A 7,149-nucleotide genomic window follows, 5' to 3' on the forward strand; every position below is an offset into this window, starting at 1 on the left:
GCTGTTCTGAGGGTTTGAAACCCCGGACTTTCACATCGTAACGCTATATTGAGGCATGACATGCATCCCATGGCAATTTCAGACTTTGTAAAATATTAGTAAACTCGGTAGTAGCTCATGACTTGTGACACCCCGATTTCGGGCTGAGTTGGGATGATTTTCTTTGTTCTATCACGTTTATTTCACATTTATGATTATATTGCCCATGATTTAGACTTATTTCTGCTAAGTAATTATAAAGATATGTACTGTTTTGTTGATTGGCTGGCCTTGTCCTCACGAGAGGCGCCATCACGACCGGGTTGGGATTTTGGGTCGTGACAAGTTGGTATCAGAGCCTAGGTTACTAGGTCTCGCGAGTCATGATCTGGTTTAGTAGAGTCTCGCGGATCGGTACGGAGACGTCTGTATTTATCCTCGAGAGGCTGCAGAACCTTTAGGAAAAACTTCATATTCTTGAATTCTTATCGTGCGTCCTTGATTCAGCTTGAAAAACTAACTTTTACAATTCCTTCCACGTATTCGTATACGCGAACGAATGCTTAGTATTAGATGTGCCTTGATGGCTTGTAATTCCCCGATCGAAGGGCGAGACTTGGTCGTTTTGAGTTTGATGTTAGGCCAGTCTGAAGGACTTGAGGCCGAATCTTTGCCAATGGCTTGAGCACCGAGGTGCTGATTTTGTGAGCAAGTGCTTTGAACTCATATGTTCATTATTGTCCTTATTAGCCGGAATGACGGTTGGATATCCACGTCATGAGTAATGTGTATGGTAGTGGAAGGTATACCAAAAAGAGTAACTAAAGGTAAAGCTAATGGGTAATTGGCTTATGAGGGAATTCTATTTGTCATACTAGTTAGATAAGTCTGGAAGCTGGGATCGCTTCTGTAAATGTATTATGATAAAATAGTTGAGTCAAGGAGACCACCTTGAAGGTCGAAAACATTTAAAGAAAGAATATGTTCTTACTCAGTTGAATAGCCCAATAATGGGGGATTGAAAGGTATTTTCTATGTGTTATGATTCAAATAGGTGCAACGCATGTCCATGTATCAATTTTGATAGTATAATTCATGTAGTATTGAGATTTATGTAATTGATATGCATTGTGATGCTTTGTCAAGTTGTGGATGTGTTGTTAGGATGGTTTTGGTGATTCTCTGGCAGGTGGATAGGCCCAATTACAAAGGAGACTCTGCCGAAATTTTTGAAAAATTTGGGACTTAGTAAAAATTTGGTCGCCTAGAGAGTGGGCTTAACTGTTGTGTGAGTAAATGCAAAAATTGCAGAAAAATTAAAATTCCAGATGATTTGTGTTCCCACGAGCTTATGAAGGAGTGAGTTTAATTCACTATGGTATTACAGCAACAATAGAATACATGCGTTGTGATTTATTGCGTGCGTTTTGATCTATGGCTTTGAGCCAAGTTGGGGAGTTTGCTATTAAATAGGTCGATTACACGATTATATGCTATATTGGTTCGAGTTTGATGCATGCTGGTGAATCAGCTCTGGTTATGGAAATTGGGTCGAGAATGGCACGAGTGAAGGAAAATTTTCGACAAGATGTCATGAGCTCGGATGAGTTTCGATGTTTACGGTAAGTTGGTATTGTCTTCAGCGTCACCTAAGATCGGTGTTTTGTAAAAAGGGTTTTGCATCCTGGTTAATGATTCTTGATCGCTCTTCAGCATTAGTGCGACCGATGATCTGGAGGTACACTCCAGATATTGTTGTGGTAGGTTGTGGGAGTGTGTCCCAAGGGAAGATTATATAAGTGTGGCATATGATCACTTGATTGATTAAAGATGTAAACCAAGTATGAAGTTTGTGATGGTGTCGTTAAATTAAAGATTCATGCCTGGAGGGCACTTGGCATATTGGGTTGTGAACTGGGGAGGATTACTCCGATTGTGATGGTTGTTCTTGTGTTTTATGAAGAAAATGGAAGTTATTATGGACCTTTGAAAGGTTATCAGACTAGTTCAGTGTGATCAGAATCAACTTGAAGTCGGTGAGTGAATTTTATGTGAATAATGGCTCTATATCAGGCCAGATTTGTTCATTTTTGTAATGCGGTCCTCATGGAGTAGTTAGGTTGATGTTTCCTGTCAGATATTTCGTGCAGTGATGCATTGCGTTGTGTGAGTTGTGAGACGACTTGAGAAATTTCTATGTGTTGAGAATCCACGTAGGAATGACATTATATGAGCATCTTGGCTCTTGAAATTCAGATTGTACATCGCACCTCAGTGCTTGAGTTTTGTAGCTTATAACGCTATATGTCCCTCAGAGATATTATTATGCACTTAGCATGCTTATGAGCGATACTCGGTATTTTGTTGTAATGAGCAAATTTGGCTCGATGTGCATCTCCTTATGTGAGATCTATGTGTGGATCGGGTGGCACGCCGCCATGGGTATGTTATCTGGATCGGGTTGCATGCCGCAACAGTGTGAATTTGAGTATAGTTTTCTATATGCTATTTTGTATGCCTTGCTACCTGTTTTCTAAGGAAAGTCCGTAGTAGTGAGTGGGATTGGTAATTCCTTCCCGAGTTTGTTTTCCTTTTGTACTGCGTTCGAATTGGTAGCCTATTGGTATATTGAGGCATCATATGCGACTTTTGATTATGTTTATTGACTGAGCAGTTCGTAATGGGTGAGACGAGATCATTGAATTCGAGATCAGTGCAATCTGAGTATATGAAGTAAATTAAGGTGCTAAGACCATTATTTGGTTCAGAATGAGGTGATAGTTCTTGCCAGAAGTGTAGACCTAATGAATATTTGATTCGGCGGTGTTATGAATTTATACGGACCTCATCCGTCGTGTCGGTATTGTAAAAAAAAAATTGAACAAGACCTATGTATGTCTTGCAGAGCATGGGATGTGTAATAATTTTTCTTCTAGATGGGATCAATAGAAGTTCTTGACTAATTGAGTACGTAAACGTTCATGGTTCGGAAGGGAGGCGAAGTCCTCATGTTACCTTAGGATGATATGGTATATACGACATGTTGTGAAGGATTGAGATTTGCGTGTGTAAGGTTATAGTTCAGTTTTGAATGGAAATTCATAACATTCTTAGGCAGTACGGGCAGCTTTAGGTGATTAGAGGAATGAGCTTCAGATGATTAGGGTGAATGATCTTCAGATGATTAAGGAAATTGTATTTCTAATCATAGTGATTTGTAGAGGTTATATGTTTCAGAAAAAGGCCAATGTAGTGGCCGATGCGTTGAGCCGAAAGGCAGTCAGTATGGGGAGTTTGGCTTACATCCCAGTTGGGGAGAGGCCTCTTGCAGTTGATGTTCAGACCTTGGCCATTCAGTTGGTGCGGTTAGATATTTCTAAGCCTAGCCAGGTATTGGCTAGTGTGGTTTCTCGATCTTCCTTATATGATCGCATCAGAGAGCACCAGTATGATGATCCGCATTTTCTTGTCCTTAAGGACAGAGTTCAGCATGATAATGCCAAAGATGTGACTATAGGTGATGATGGCGTATTGAGGATGTATGGCCGTATTTGTGTGCCCGATGTTGATGGGCTTAGAGATTTGATTCTTGAGGAGGCCCACAGTTCACGGTATTCCATCCATCCGGGTGCTGCGAAGATGTATCAAGACTTGAGACAGCATTATTGGTGGAGGAGAATGAGGAAAGACATTGTGGGATATGTGGCTCGGTGTCTCAACTGTCAGCAGGTGAAATATGAGCATCAGAGACCGGGCAGTTTGCTTCAGCAGATGATTATTCCTGAGTGGAAATGGGAGAGAGTTACTATGGATTTCATGAGTGGCCTTTCTCGGACTTTGAAGAATTTTGATTCGATTTGGGTCATTATGGATAGGCTGACCAAGTCAGTGCATTTCATTCCGGTGTGTACCACATATTCTGCGGAGCGGCTGGCTAGGATCTTTATTCAGGAGATTGTGCGGTTGCATGGTGTTCCAGTTACTATTATTTCGGATAGAGGTACTCAGTTCACTTCTTAGTTTTGGAGGACTTTTCAGCACGAGTTGGGCACTCAGGTGGAGTTGAGTTCAGCATTTCATCCTCAGACGGACGGAAAGTCCGAGCGTACTATTTAGATATTGGAGGATATGTTGCGTGCCTGCGTGATTGATTTTTGGAAGTTCTTGGGTTGAATTTTTACCACTTGCAGAGTTTGCCTACAACAACAGCTATCAGTCCAGTATTCAGATGACACCGTATGAGGCCTTATATGGGAGGCGGTGTAGAACTCCAGTGGCTTGGTTTGAGCCCAGTGAGGCTAGGTTGTTGGGGACAGAATTGGTCCAGGATGCCTTAGAAAAGGTGAAGGTAATTCAAGAAAGACTTCGCACAGCTCAGTCGCGTCAGAAGAGTTATGCGGACTGGAAGGTCCAAGATGTGTCATTCATGGCGGGTGAGAAGGTTTTGCTGAAGGTTTCACCCATGAATGGTGTTATGAGATTTGGAAAGAAAGGAAAGATAAGTCCGCGATTTATTGGACCTTTTGAAATACTTAGGAAGGTTGGAGAGGTGGCCTATATGCTTGCCTTGCCACCTAGTTTGTCGGGTGTTCACCCGGTATTCCATGTTTCTATGCTCCGAAAGTATATTGGGGACCCATCTCATATATTGGATTTCAGTACAGTACCGTTAGATGAAAATTTGACTTATAATGTGGAGCCATTGGCTATTTTGAGTCGACAGGTTCAAAAATTGAGATCAAAAGATATAACATCAGTGAAAGTACAGTGGAGAGGTCGTCCCGTGGAGGAGGCTACTTGAGAGACCGAGCAGGAGATGCGGAGCAGGTACCCGCACCTATTTGAAACTCTAGGTATGTTTCTTAACTCGCTCGAGGACGAGCGTTTGTTTTAGTTGGGGAGAATGTGACGACCCGAACCGTCGTTTCCTGTATTTACGTCCCGTATTCCCCGTTAAATGCTTATTCATGTTTCAATATGTGTACTTAGTGAATTTGAGTCAATTCGGATCGAGTTTGGTATGAAATGGGACAATTAGTCTCTTTAAGGAAGATTTAGTTTGAAAAAGTCAACCAGACGTTGACTTGTGAGTTAGAGGGCTCGGAATTGAATTCCGATGATTCAGTTAGTTTCGGGGGATGATTTAAGGCCTTGGAGCGCAATCAGAATTAATTTTGGAGGTCCGGTAAGAAATTAGCTTATTTTGGCGAAGTTAGTATTTTGGCGATTTCCGGTTGATAGGTGAAATTTTGATCCGACGGTCGGAATGGAGTTCTGAGAATTTCTGTAGCTTTGTTATGTCATTTTGGATATGTGTGCAAAATTTCAAGTCATTCGGACATATTTTGGTCGAGTTTTGATCGAAAGCGCGTTTTGGAAGTTTTAAAGGAACTTAGACTTGAATTCGGTGTAATTCGATAATTTTGGTATTAGTCGAGGTGTTTTGATAATTGGAACAAGTTTGAATAATATTATAAGATTTATTGGTATTTTTGGTTGAGGTCCCGAGGACCTCGGGATGATTTCGGATGGCTAACGGGAACTTTTCAAGTTGGAAATTTCATAATAGACGAAAGTAGTAAATAAGTGCGCACAAGGCCTGTCTTTGAACGATAATATCTCTCGTTATATAAGGGGTTGTGTGAGATACAACCTATCAAATTAAAGCTCTTTGAGTCTAGTTTCCAATTCAACAAACCGTTCATCATTTGGAAGTGTATACACGAAGTTATGACCATTTCACTGGTCAGGTGTCAGAGCGTGCGAAGTATCGCGCGAAGTTGCGCATTTCACGTGTCTGAGGCAGAATGTTCAGCAAAACGCGCGAACAAATGCGCGAACAACGCGCGAACTATGCGACTAAAGGTTTTTAAGTACCCCAAGACCGGCCTAGAGAGTTCCCAACTCATTTTTGGGGTTAAGGCTTGCTCTCTCAAGGGGATTTCGTCCCAAACTTCATCCCTATGATCCTAAGGTAAGATTTTTGAGAGTATTTTGAGTTGATTACTACTCCCAAACACTTATATTAACATGGATTGATCTTAAAAATCCTTAGATTTTCAAGAAATTCCTTCAAGAACTCAAAGGAGGGTTTTGCAAGATTTCTTCCAAAAGGTAATCCTACACTCTTAGACTCATATATATGGATATATTATGGAAATGTGAGTATGAATCAAGTATTACAACTTATTGTATGGTGGTTGGAAGCCATAAATTCCCAATTTAAATACATGAACATGGTAGGGTTTTAAAGGTGTTTATTTGATGGAATTTTTGTTGGTTTGGGTGTGAATGGTTGATCACACATATGATGTTAGAAGTATAAATTGTTAAAGAATAATAGTGTGATGAATTGTTGGTTAACGGTGATAGTTGGAGGAACCAATGCTATAGTTAAGAGGTGTAAATATTTATGCCTACAAGATGTTTGATAATATGCCTAAATGGCATAATTTATGGGATCATTATAGTATCATTAAAGGGCGAAATTCAGATATGTATGGTTAAAACCCCGTCTTTTAGAAATCGAACTTCATCGAGGTTTGTGTGATTTTTGGCAGATTCGTCACACGAGGAGGCCAATTAGAGAGGCAAGGGCATAGCGAGCTAGAGGTGAGTAATTGATGCAACTGCTGTTCTGAGGGTTTGAAACCCCGGACTTTCACATCGTAACGCTATATTGAGGCGTGACATGCATCCCATGGCAGGTGCGGGGTTGTATATGATTGGGGATTGTGACTTGGTCCATCCCGAGTGATAATTATAGTATATTGGCGACTGATTCGCACATTGAATTGATACTTATAATATGTTGGCGACTGATACGCACATGTATTGATGATATTTGGGCTTAATGCCACGTTTGGGGGCTTTGTGCCGACTTGTAGAATCCTTCGGGAATTAATATTACTGCTTAGCATGATTTGCATATCATTTAATTTCAGTCCAAGGTTTTAATTACTGTTTTGCAAACTCAGCCGTAATTCTAAGTGTTGAAAACTTAAATGACATTTTAAATGTATTTCGGGCTGGAAACTTCTGTTTTGTAAATGCCCAAGGGGCTTATTATATTATTTTCTAGACTGATTATAAAGTGACTTAAAATAGTGGTAACAATGACACTGTGTGATATACTTGACACAGTGGTAACAATGATACTGTGTGATATAC

General features: G+C 40.6%; 1 long non-coding RNA gene across 1 annotated transcript; it reads left to right on the forward strand.

Annotated features, from left to right (window-relative positions):
* Positions 1-5,890: 5,890 nt before the first annotated feature.
* Positions 5,891-6,610, forward strand: LOC142170611 (uncharacterized). The gene is made up of 3 exons (XR_012699877.1): positions 5,891-5,953; positions 6,035-6,093; positions 6,540-6,610. It is a non-coding gene; the product is annotated as an uncharacterized LOC142170611 (long non-coding RNA).
* Positions 6,611-7,149: the final 539 nt, after the last annotated feature.

The sequence above is a fragment of the Nicotiana tabacum genome, chromosome 16, assembly GCF_000715075.1.
Source record: "Nicotiana tabacum cultivar K326 chromosome 16, ASM71507v2, whole genome shotgun sequence".
NCBI classification, from domain to species: domain Eukaryota; kingdom Viridiplantae; phylum Streptophyta; class Magnoliopsida; order Solanales; family Solanaceae; genus Nicotiana; species Nicotiana tabacum.